The sequence below is a fragment of the Rhineura floridana genome, chromosome 10, assembly GCF_030035675.1.
Source record: "Rhineura floridana isolate rRhiFlo1 chromosome 10, rRhiFlo1.hap2, whole genome shotgun sequence".
NCBI classification, from domain to species: domain Eukaryota; kingdom Metazoa; phylum Chordata; class Lepidosauria; order Squamata; family Rhineuridae; genus Rhineura; species Rhineura floridana.
Genome location: NC_084489.1, coordinates 30,624,220 through 30,636,500, shown reverse-complemented (window position 1 = coordinate 30,636,500; position 12,281 = coordinate 30,624,220). Strand labels below are relative to the sequence as shown.

The 12,281-nt window shown below is 43.2% G+C and overlaps 1 protein-coding gene across 13 annotated transcripts in view; it reads right to left on the bottom strand.

Moving 5' to 3' along the window:
- THRB (thyroid hormone receptor beta) overlaps positions 1-12,281 on the bottom strand; it is a 382,718-nt gene that overhangs the window by 335,058 nt on the left and 35,379 nt on the right. The gene's annotated exons all lie outside the window — the stretch shown is intronic.

The following is a 12,281-nucleotide window of genomic DNA, read 5'->3' as shown; positions in this document are numbered from 1 at the left end:
CACAATAGACTTCCATTGTGTGAACCCCAAGATAAATTCAAAACTCAGAAAACAGTATGCATAAGATGTATATTTATATTCATGAAACTGGAGAGTAATGGCATTTTTTAAAGAAAGCCTGCATGTATTTTGAAGACTTACAGATGTTTGCTAAGGTTGAAAAAGAGACAAACTTCAAATTCTTTACTCAGAAATAAGTCCCATTGGAGTTCAGTGAGTGTTTCTCATAATAAATACAATTTTAAAAAATGATGTTTCCCAAACAGCACGGATTTTCAGAAAATGGCAGGATGATGAACTGGGCAATCTGTCATCTTTAAGATCTGCCACAAACCAAGTCATGTTCAGAATAAAGAAAACTGGCAGCACATTCTGTTCATGTCAATTCAGAAGTATGACCTATTGAGTTCAATGGGAGTTACTTCTAAGGCTACAATCCTACACATACCATCTGGAAGTAATTTCCATTGAACTGAATGGATCTTACTTCCAAGTGAACATGTTGGGATTAGGCTTTACCATAAAGCAGAAGCAGCGAGCCCATGCTGATGATCAAACAAAAACCCTCATGGTGAGCTTTCTCAGTCCCTTTGGTAGCCTGGTCATCTGTATCATCCTACAAAGTGATACAGAAGATTTTGTCATACATGAAATGCAAGATGCGTGATAGTGTCTGTAGTAGAGTATGTGTTTAAATGGTTGCATGTGTAAAGCTAAAGAAAAAAACACAAACCACCACATGGTGAAGGCTGGTATTGCACCCTTATTGTTAGAAACATGCTTAATTGTAACTGTTGTAACATGTTAGAATAGAATAGGTTTATTACGGTCATGGACCAGCATGAAAGTAAAAAATCACAATCATCATAAAAGCATTAATACAGCGTAAACATTTTACATAGTAAAATAAGCTCAGTTAAAAATCAATTCTCGAGTTTGTATAGGCTGTTGGGTTAACAGTGCTCTTCTACATATAATAGCTGCAGCACAAAAACTCGCAACCTTGGATGAGACTTGGGGGATTAAGTCAGTTAGGAGATAGCTGACATAAAATGAGGTATCCCTGCCCGGGATTTTTTGTAAAATCAGACGAATAAGTGAGCAACGAAGGTCGGAATAGAAGGCACAATCCAGTAGGACATGGTTCACGGATTCAACTGCACCCGCCTCGCAGGGGCATACACGCTCAGCAAATGGGATTTTTTGCTATCTGCGGTCTAAGAGTGCCGACGGTAATACATTAAACTTGGCCAGCGTGAATGCTTTTCTAAATCTGGGGGTAGAAAGAGAAGCCACGTAATGCGCAGGTGTAAAAGCCACTGTGTTGAATCTGAGATCGGGCTTAGCGGCAGCTAGGGCGAGATGGTTCTGGTAATCAGCGTCTAAGATTCGTTGATGAATGGTCGTCTGCGCTTTTGAAAAGCCTAGCATAACCATAGCGGAGTAGGAGAATCCCAGACTTGTAAGCTTCGTGGATAGGGCTTTCTTCCAACTTGACTGGAAAACGTCTGACAATACAAGCGGGGCCAGACCCACAGGTGAAAAGAGTATTTTTAACCAGTATTTAGTCTTGAGGATCCATACTTGAGCCCTGCTTCAAGTCGTAAGAGAGTGTTGGGGACACAGAAAGGAGTGCCCAAGATAGACCTTAGGAACTTGGTTTGGATGGTTTCAAAAGGTGTATATTTGCCATAGACACTTATCTGAGAGCCATATAGCAGTTGGGAGATAATTTTGGCCATGAATACCTGTATTGCAGAAGGGACATGTTGGCCTTCTTTTGTGTGAAAAAAGGAAAGGAGACCCTTTGAGTTCCTTTGCGCATTGTCAACGGAAGTTTTTGCTTGAGGATGCCATGAGCAAGAAGAGTGAAAAATTATCCCTAGATACCTGTACAATGTTATTTGTGCTATTGGGAATCCATTTAAGTGCCAACGGTGCTCCTTCTTCTTCCTGGAGAACACTACTACCTTCGATTTATCGTGATTGATAACTAACAACTCTTTATTGCAATAGTTGGCGAGCGCCCTCAAGAGACGTCGCAGACCAGTGCTTGATAGAGATACAAGTACTGCGTCATCCAAGTAAAGAAGGATGGATACGGGCCTGTTTGACAAAGTGGGTTGATGAGAAGGCACCATCGTCAAACTATTGACTAGGGAGTTAATATAAAAATTGAACAAGGTGGGGGCTAGAATACATCCCTGTTTGACTCCCCTGAGAGTGGTAATGGGCCTAGACAGATTGCCGGCGTTGTTGTACCTTATACGTAGCTGGGTGTTATCATATAAGCATCGTATGAGAGTTAGCAAACGTCTGTCTATGTTGGTAGCCTCAAATCTTTCCCAGAGCCTGGCTCTGGGTATGAGGTCGAAAGCTGACTTAAAGTCAATGAAGGCGGCATAAAGTGCCCCCCCCAGGTTTAGTTGTATATTTTTCGATTGGATGTTGAAGAACAAGACCGTGGTCTATGGTTGAGCGTTCCGCTCTGAATCCAGCTTGTTCCTCCGCCAGGATGTTTTCCTTTTCCAGCCAGTCATGTAGTTTTTCAAGTAGATGGTTAGCACAGAGCTTACTAACTATGTTTAATAGGCTGATAGGTCTGTAACTGGCGGGATCTGCTCAGTTGCCTTTTTTGTAGAGTGGGATGATGATGGCTAGGCCCCAGTCCTCCGGGATACAAGCAGTACGATTGATGCTCGTAAACAGAGCTGCCAGAACCAGAGCCCACCACTCTATGTTAGTTTTGAAAGCTTCAGGGGGGATGTTGTCAGGCCCGGGGGCCTTACCCGGTCTCAGTTTTGCAATTAGATTGATAACTTCGCTAGCCGAAACTGGGGGCCAAACAGGGAGATCCTCTATGGGGTTGTCAGCAGGTTGAACTCGATTCTGTCCCTTTGCATAAATGTTATGGAAATGCAACTCCTACACGTGCACCAGTATATGATGGACCGAGGAGGAAGAGGTTTTAGGCTATCCCCTGGCCACCAACCTCCAAAAGGTGGCTGAGTCTTTCGCCGTTGAGGCTTGAATTAGGGACTGCCAGAGTTGCGGCTGCACTAATCTTTTTTCCCCTTAATTAGTTGCTTGTATCTTTTCTTCAGCTCTAGACATTCAGTGGGTAGTACAAGTAGATTCATGTCTCTGTAGGCCCTGTATTTCTGAATTAAGAGTCTTTTCAAATCAGTACATTCCTGGTCGAACCAGGGTTTAGATTTGTAAGGACCGGAATAAGGTCTTATCGAGTGCTTAGAAAACAAGCGCTTTTGTAAATCCTGGATCAGTTCTTGGAAGGCAGCGAGCATGGGTTCCCCAGAAGTCGCTGTTATCAGGGTCTCCCATTGTTGGATACAGCTAGCTGAGAGTAATATCCCATTTAGATCCTGCTCTATTTTGGGTGACCATCTGACATGTGTGGCTCTTGCTTCGAATTCATCTTTCGTAATTGGTTCCTGCACAGCATGAGTAATGTAATTGCCACAGTGCATAATTATATCCTATATCTTTAGAATATTAGAATGCCGGATCGGAAGATTAAGGGCCTCATCTGGGAGTGGTGGTATTGCATGAAAATAGGCATACAGGGCCTCATCATTTGGGCCAGTTCTGGCATTGAAGTCACCTGCTATCATCACCACAGCTTGTGGGTATATTGATGTCAAGTTCGCAACATAGTCCTCTAATTTTTGTCTGCTGTTGTTCACTGATTTTTTTTGGCGATGTGGAGGCAAATAAACATTTATAAGTAATAGCCAAGCCCATTTAAACTTGATGACTAGTGACATGGCTAGTCCAGACAGAGGGTCGGGTCTAGATACAGTAATTCAAAGATTTGTAGCAATCAGAACGCTCAGGCCTCCTTTAGGCCGACCCCCTTTATCACTTGGCATTGCCTCCAATAAGTAGGCGGAGAAGCCGTTCAATGCTAGTTCCTCTCTAGCCCAGGTCTCCTGTAAAACAATGATGTCGTGCCTTTTCACGTAGTCCAGAAGAGATGGATCTGAAGCTTTGTCCTTCCATCCTGAGATGTTCCAGGACAATATTTGCACGCGTGATGTAGAGTGGTTCATTTTGCATCAAGCTGTAGCAGATGGCCTCCCCTTATTTAGTTGGATAGTTGATGTATTCTGGGGAAAGAATATCCCCGCAGCAGGATTCGGTTCACCCATCAGGGGATCTATAGCCTCTAGGAGCGGATCCAGCCTGCTAACGTTTGATACTACTGTCTTCCAAGGATTGGAAGGAAAGCCCATATAGGCGAGGGCCTTTTGCAGTGAGCCTTCTTCGTTTTTGTCCAGCCATCTCATGTCTGTCCAGGAGGAGGATGTACATGTTGATGCTTTTGTTTCAGATGGAGTAAATATAGGATTCTTCACAGTGGGTTTTTGGTCTGGATTGCAAGCAGTTAGGTTAACGTCAACTACAGCCTGAGGTATGAAGTCTGGTTTCTTATTTGCGAGGAGCCCCAAGATTGGAGCCTTATGCTCTTTGGAGATGACATACTGTGGCCTAGTGGGATTTTTGGATGCTCTGTATTCCCACGTAGAGCAAGTGTCGCATGTAGATTTCGTCGATCTGTTTAGTAGAAATGTGGTCAATCTCTGCAGTCTTAGAGTGATGTTGTTTTGGGCTGTTGGTGGTAAAGCATCGAAGGCGTCAAGCAGCCTCTCCTCCTCCTCAACAAACGGGACCAGCCCGCCGTCCGTTTCTGAGCTATGATCAGGGGCCTCTGGTTCTTTAAACATCTTGTGTATCTGTAGCCGCTGAGCTTTCAGAGGGGGAGAACCTACCTCAGGTTCTAGTTCGATTAAGTCTTTTATGGTCACACAGTCTGGTGAATCCAGAGACCCTTTTTTGGAGGAAGGGAGGCCCGCAATTAGGGCCTGCGGTAATGCTGAGTTTTTTAAAATTCTTGATATTATTATGCCAGCTGGGTGGAACGCCTCTTTATTTTTATATAGCAATCTAGCCTTGTCAGAGGTGCTGAAAGACACCACTGTCCGGGCCTTGACGTAGTTGTAGTGGAGATATTCTATGTAGACTATGTCATCAGGGATAATTAATCCTGGAATAACATCTTCCAAAATTTTCAAAAGATGGAGTTTGCATGCTTTTTGTATAAGGAGACCAGGAGGTTTAGGGTAGTTGGATAAAACTAGCTTCTGGCAATTAAGCACTAGACGCCATTTCACCTCCAGAGCCGGCCTCTGCGGGAATTTAGCTTCCAGGAGTCCAAGGGTGACCAAGGGTTTTGCTTGTCAGCGGGCTGGCGCTGCGGTGGGCTGTCAGTTAGGGGAGGCAGATGGGGGAGGGTAGGTGTGTCGTAGTGGGGGTTGGTACTGATGTTGATATCTTTGAGGTAGCCATGTTGCATTGAAACGTTAGCCCTCTGTTTGCTCCTTAAATTGGGAGACGGGTCAAGGAGTTTAAAGAGTTTCGTGAAGTTCATTTTGTTATACCTTTGAAGCTTCGGGTGTTTAATGTTCTTGCTCTTGTAACATGTTAACAACAACTCTTGCTTGGGATACTTGTGCCTCCTTTCCAGCCACCTTCAAAAAGTAAGAGCCTCTGTCATCCTGAGCATTAGTGGCATTGGGAGTGCAGGGGTGCAGTTCTGATCAGTAACGGTAATGATTCTATGCCGCAGTGTTTATTGACTGAAATCACTAATAAGAGGGATTATCCTTCCTGGATGAAATCACTACTAGGATGGGAAGTTTGTAGCTACACTGCACCTGAGATCTTCCTTTATTACTCCCTATTGGCCAAAGCTGCAGGGACCAAAAGGACCCTCTTTGCTGCCATCTACTGGTTGGAATGCCAGAGAGTTACCTAGCAGCAGGGGCTAGCCAAGGCTGTCAAGAGAAACTAGGGATTAGTCTTGAGAAATCAAGCAAGACAATATCAGACAAATAAAGAGAATGACAGGTGGCTCTTTTCCAAAGGCCTGATACTGTAAGCACATGCCCAGGACTGTGTAAAATGACATAATTTGGACAACTGGATATATGCAAGTGACTCAATACACATGATTTTTCCTATTTCAAAAAGGGTAGGCCTACAGGAACTTTGAGCTAGATTAGTTTGTAATGTTTTAACTGATGTTTTGATGTTAGTTTTAATTGATGAATATGGTTGTATTTATTGTATTGTACATTGTACTTGCTGCTGCTGTAAGTCGCCTAGAGTGTCCAAAAATTGGACAGATAGGCGACTAACAAATTAAAGTTTATTATTATTATATATTCCTATGCATGTCTACCAGCATACACACAACATCATTCACTTTGTCTATTCTGTCTGGCACAAAAGCTGATCTAGGTACCAGGCAAGCCCTTTTTGTATCTAGCTTGCAGTTCTCTTGGTGTTTGGACAATACCATCAGACCAAATGTATACATATTGAAATTTTAAACTATTAACTTTAAAGAGAGCAATTTAAACAGAAAGGCCTATTAGCTACATTTTGTGTATCAATGTCTTTGTAATGTAATCTCCCCCCCACCCTTGAGTTGATTTCATTTCTGTCTCCAGTGACATATCTATTGGATTACATATTTTGTATGGCTCCCTTTAGTTGCCAAGTAAACTGGCCAGGAATTTCCAGTACAAATGCATATGATGTTCATTTGCAGGAAAGGTGTCACTTTTGCATCTGACCATCTAGTTTTACAGTGGCTGGCAAAGTATAAAGGGGCTCTTTGTTTGCATAGCACTGAGCCATCTGATGCCAAAAAGCTACCCTTGGTCTTTGTCTGTTTTCATCTTCTTGCCTCATTGGCAAGGGTTATGCTTGTCTCCCATATTCATAGAAATATTTAAACAAAAGTTGATCTCACACAGAATTGCACAAAACCATGGAGAATCACAAACAAAAATGCCCAATTGTACAAAACAATATAAACAAGCTTCTTCCCCATCCCACTTCCCCCAAAAGAACAGCAAACAAAATAGGAAATGAACTTGCTTGGTATCCTGCTGACTTTTGTACAAGGACAGAGCAGACAAAGGTAGCTAGGAAAGAGGAAAGAGAACATGCACAGGCCATCTCAGTTCTGGTCGCCTCATCTCAAAAAGGATATTATAGAGTTGGAAAAGGTTCAGAAGAGGGCAACCAGAATGATCAAGGGGATGGAGCGACTCCCTTACGAGGAAAGGTTGCAGCATTTGGGGCTTTTTAGTTTAGAGAAAAGGCGGGTCAGAGGAGACATGATAGAAGTGTATAAAATTATGCATGGCATTGAGAAAGTGGATAGAGAAAAGTTCTTCTCCCTCTCTCATAATACTAGAACTCGTGGACATTCAAAGAAGCTGAATGTTGGAAGATTCAGGACAGACAAAAGGAAGTACTTCTTTACTCAGCGCATAGTTAAACTATGGAATTTGCTCCCACAAGATGCAGTAATGGCCACCATCTTGGACGGCTTTAAAAGAAGATTAGACAAATTCATGGAGGACAGGGCTATCAATGGCTACTAGCCGTGATGGCTGTGCTCTGCCACCCTAGTCAGAGGCAGCATGCTTCTGAAAACCAGTTGCCGGAAGCCTCAGGAGGGGAGAGTGTTCTTGCACTCGGGTCCTTCTTGCGGGCTTCCCCCAGGCACCTGGTTGGCCACTGTGAGAACAGGATGCTGGACTAGATGGGCCACTGGCCTGATCCAGCAGGCTCTTCTTATGTTCTTATGTTCTTAAATATGGCATTAACTAGGATATCCAGCACTACATTTTATTTAATTTTATTTTAAAACAATGAAATAGGGCTTGCTTATTTTCAAAGAAGTGCAACTTAACTTGTGCAAATTGTGGATATGGCTGTTTCCCAGATGCATCTGCAGTACATTTGATGGTTAAATCATCTTTAAAAGTACTGACCTGGGGCGATCAAAAACTATGTGCAAATGACATCTCAAAATTCTCCCCTCTATTTCTGGACAGAGAAATTGTGGAAGACCATTTCACTGCATTTCTCCAGGGGGAGCAGACATTCTCCAGCAGTTTCTCAATGGTGGTGCTCATTGGTAGTGATGCTCATTGGTGCTCATTGGTAGTGACAACAGCACATCTTCTTTCTTTTATCCTAAATTTTGTTTGTTTGCAACTGTGATGGCAGGCTTGCCACTGTTTTGGGAAGGACTGCAGCTCAGTGGTAGAACATCTGCTTTGCATGCAGAAGGCCCAAAGTTTAATCCCTCCCTGGCAGCTTCAGATAAGGATGGGAAAGATTTCCTGTCTGAAATCCTGGAGAGCTCCTGCCAGTCAGTGTAGACAGTACTGAGCTTGATGGACCATTTTCTGTCTTGACATAAGACAGGTTCCTGTGTTCCTACACATTGTCCACAATGACCTAGTGTCATTCAAGGGCATGGTGGGGATGTTTGGCTTCCCCCCCCCAAAGATGAATTTTTTAAAAATAATTCTGCTGTGGTCTTCTTTTTCTAGTGAGGCAAAGGGGGGAAGCCACAGAAATGTTCTCAGAAAAATGAGAAACTGTGGCTAAACTCTAGTTAAATCTAGCAAGTGATATCCACGTGAGGAAGCTGGCTTCCATGAATATAGGTAATGCACTTGTCCCCTGAATTTGATGGTGTCTGTTATTACAGATGAGGATACAGTTTGCATTCCCATTTTGGGCCCACTAGTTACATGTGCAATACCCTGGCAGCTCATAATAAAATCTGATTCAAGGTTCTAACAACAACAACAACAACAATAAAACAAGTATATAAATAAAATAAATAAATTTTATTTCTGAGTCACCTATCTGGCCGAGTCAACGGCCACTCTAGGCGACGTACATAAATAGAATGAATACAACATATAACCAACTTTAGTCAATAAATAATCTAAAAAACCATCCAACTATAACAAGATAAAACTAATCCCCGGAAATCCTGTAGGCCTGCCTGAATAGCCAGGTCTTTAAGGCTCTGCGGAAACCTACCAGGGAGGGGGCATGGCGAAGATCATATGGCAGGGAATTCCAGAGGGTGGGAGCCACAATCGAAAAAGCCCTCTCTCTGGTCTGCACCACTCTAGCTGTTTTAACTGGTGGGACCGAGAGGAGGTCTTGTGTGGCTGATCTCGTCAGGCGGCATACTTGGTGATGCTGTAGGCGCTCCTTCAGATAAACTGGGCGGAAACCATATAGGGCTTTAAAGGTTAACACCAACACCTTGAATTGGGCCCGGTAAACAACTGGTAGCCAGTGTAGTTCTCCTAACACCGGAGTGATATGATCACGGCGACGGCTGTTCTTAATCAAACGTGCCACCGCATTCTGTACCAGTTGTAATTTCCAGACCGTTTTCAAGGGTAACCCAACGTAGAGCGCATTACAGTAGTCTAAGCGAGAGGAGACCAGGGCATGTACCACCCGTGGGAGCAGATGGACAGGAAGGTAGGGTCGCAACCTCTGTATTAGATGCAATTGATACCAAGCTGCCTGGCTCACTGCCAAAACCTGAGCCTCCATGGACAGCTGGGAGTCCAGAATGACCCCGAGGCTGCGGACCTGGTCCTTCAGGGGCAATCTTACCCCATTAAACACCAGGTCTATATCTCCTAACCTTCTCTTATCGCCCACGAGCAGTACCTCGGTCTTGTCGGGGTTCAGTTTCAGCCTATTTCCTCCCATCCATTCACTTACGGACCTCAGGCACTTGGAGATGGTATCCACAGCCAACTCTGGTGAGGACTGCTTATAAGCCAAAATGGCTTCTAAGTGGCTTACAACGTAGAATCAATTATAAAATACATATATGGTTAAAATACCCAATTGCCATTCAATCAAAGAAAAGTACATGTCATTTTGTCACCAAAACGCTCCATACAAATCACTTTTTGGATAGTCCTTTCTCCTGAGATGTTACAATAGGGCAGGATATATGCTATGGCTTGTATTCAGCGTTAGTTCTCCTGAGACTAAATTGAATGAAGATAAAAGACATGACTAACCATTTAATTTCAATGGTTGGATACAATCCTATCTGCAGGGCTGGCTCCAGGCATGCGGGGGCCCTTGGGCATCAGCTTGCCCTGGCCCCCGGGTGGGTGGGTGGGTGGGTGGACGTATGCGTGGCCCCCCAACAGCCCCCCTACCTGTCTAGTCTTTACCATTGCCCTTAATGAAGATGGCGGCCGCACATCTCTGCCATCAACTAAGATGGCGGCAGCGGCTTCAGTACCTTAGGGAAGCTGCAGCCGCCATCTTCATTAAGGGCAATGCTAAAAAGCCAGCTTACAGGTAAGTGGGGTGTGTGGGGGGGCATGGATTGCAGAAGGGGAGTGAAGGACCCCTCAGGGGGCCCTCAGGGGCTCCTGTACCTCTGGGGCCCTCGGGCCAGTGCCCAACCTGGCCGCCCTTTAGAACCGGCCCTGCCTATCTGTTTAAGACTCGTGTGGATAGAAAGGCAGTGCTGTTTGGCTCCACGTGCCTGGGAAGAGTAGCACTATCATCAGATAGGCCAGAGAATCCACACTGAGCCTGCCAGAGCTAATTTTGCTGGCAAGCAACTGATAGTCCCATATTGATGACACACTGAACAATTTACAAGCTGCCAGTATTACAAACAGGACAAGAGTGTTACTGTGGAAAGTGTGCTGGCTCTCAAGGTTGAGACGGCAACTGCATATATCTTTCTTTATGTCCGAAAAAGCAGTGGAAAACACTCACTACCAAATCCCCCCAAACAAGACGGCATTGTAGAACACAATCCCCCTCTTTGTAAGCGTTAGTTCTGTCAAGTGCATTTCTCAGGACTTAAACATGGACAGGATTAAGAGCCACAATCTCTGGATTCACAAACTTTCATTTAAAGGAACAGCTTGTCTATGTGAGATCCATACTTCCTTTTCTCTTCCAATATATAGGGGTTTGAAACTGTCTGAAGTCTAACTTGACAGGGATCATGACTATTGCAAAGCATGCTCAGCTGGATTTGAATTTTATATGGTGGTTTTAATTTATAATTAATAATACTGACCTGGGTCTTATTACAGTAAATATTCTGCCTTTGGAATACTTCTAAGTTTTTCTTTCTGTTCCCAGAGACATGATTGTTGTAGACTCACAAAAAGATTTCATGTTAAATAAGCAGAAAATAGAAGTTAACATAAAAAGACTCAACTTTTATTTTTTGATGCAGCTAGGGTTGCCAGGCTCAGGGCCTGAGAATGATTCTGTATCTTTAAGGGAAGAAAAAATTCAGCCAAGTGCAGGTTTTCTTGCAACTCTGTAATGGGAAAAACCACAAGGTGAAATTCTCCCTTCCCCCTGCACAACTGATAAAGATACAGAAGACGTCTTGGTTGCCAGGCCCAGCCTCCAAGAGATATTCTGTATCTTTAAAGGTTCTGTATCAAGAACAGGTTTAAAGTCACCAAGAAGAAAATGAATGCATTGAATTTTCTAAGTACATTCTTTATAATTTTGTTTTTAAAACAGCTATTACAACTGACCATTAATGATATTATAAGGACCAACAATATGTTGACAGTTCCTGATAATATAGCATTGACTTGTAAGGTTAACCAGAAAAACTGTGAGTTTGGAGATTAAAAGCCAAATATGACATTGGGTTTACCTCAAATATCTATGTCACTTTAGAATTTCTAATGTACAATGGTAAATTCAATGTGTAAGGAATTGACCATTTGACATTGGCCCAACTCTACTCTCAATCAATATCCAAAAGATTTGTTTCAGTTCACCTCTTAATTTTGGTAATCCATCTGCATCCATTATCTCCTTTCTCAGATATATTTATACAAACTTTTCTCACATTACTTCTTTTACACAGAAGTGGCCTGTTTCCACAGGAACATAAGAAGCAATCTTAAATTCACAGTGAAGCTGAGGCCTTTAATATATTCAGCAATTGGTATTCCAGATGCATAGGTAGGCATAACCATGATAGAAAAAAATAGATATATAGTAGAAGCCTGTTTGAGGCACATAGCCTCAATACAAAAGATCACATCACTACTTTTATCCACCTATCATATCTATCAATTTTTCTCCCTTTAAAAAAATAGCCTCTCCCTTTACTCACACCACTTGACAAGCTGTTATTGAAGTTAGTGGAGTTTCAATAAGGCAGGCTGCTGTTTGAAGAGAAAATGTGAAAGGTCCCACTGAGTGCCCAAACCCCTGGATCTTCAGATTGTGCCCTTGTCGGTTCCCATTTATTAGTAAATAGTAGGGTTGCAATTCAGTGATTATATATATCCATCCACATGTTGCATGCTTTCCCTTCCCAACCAATTCCTTCAGCCTAATCTCCC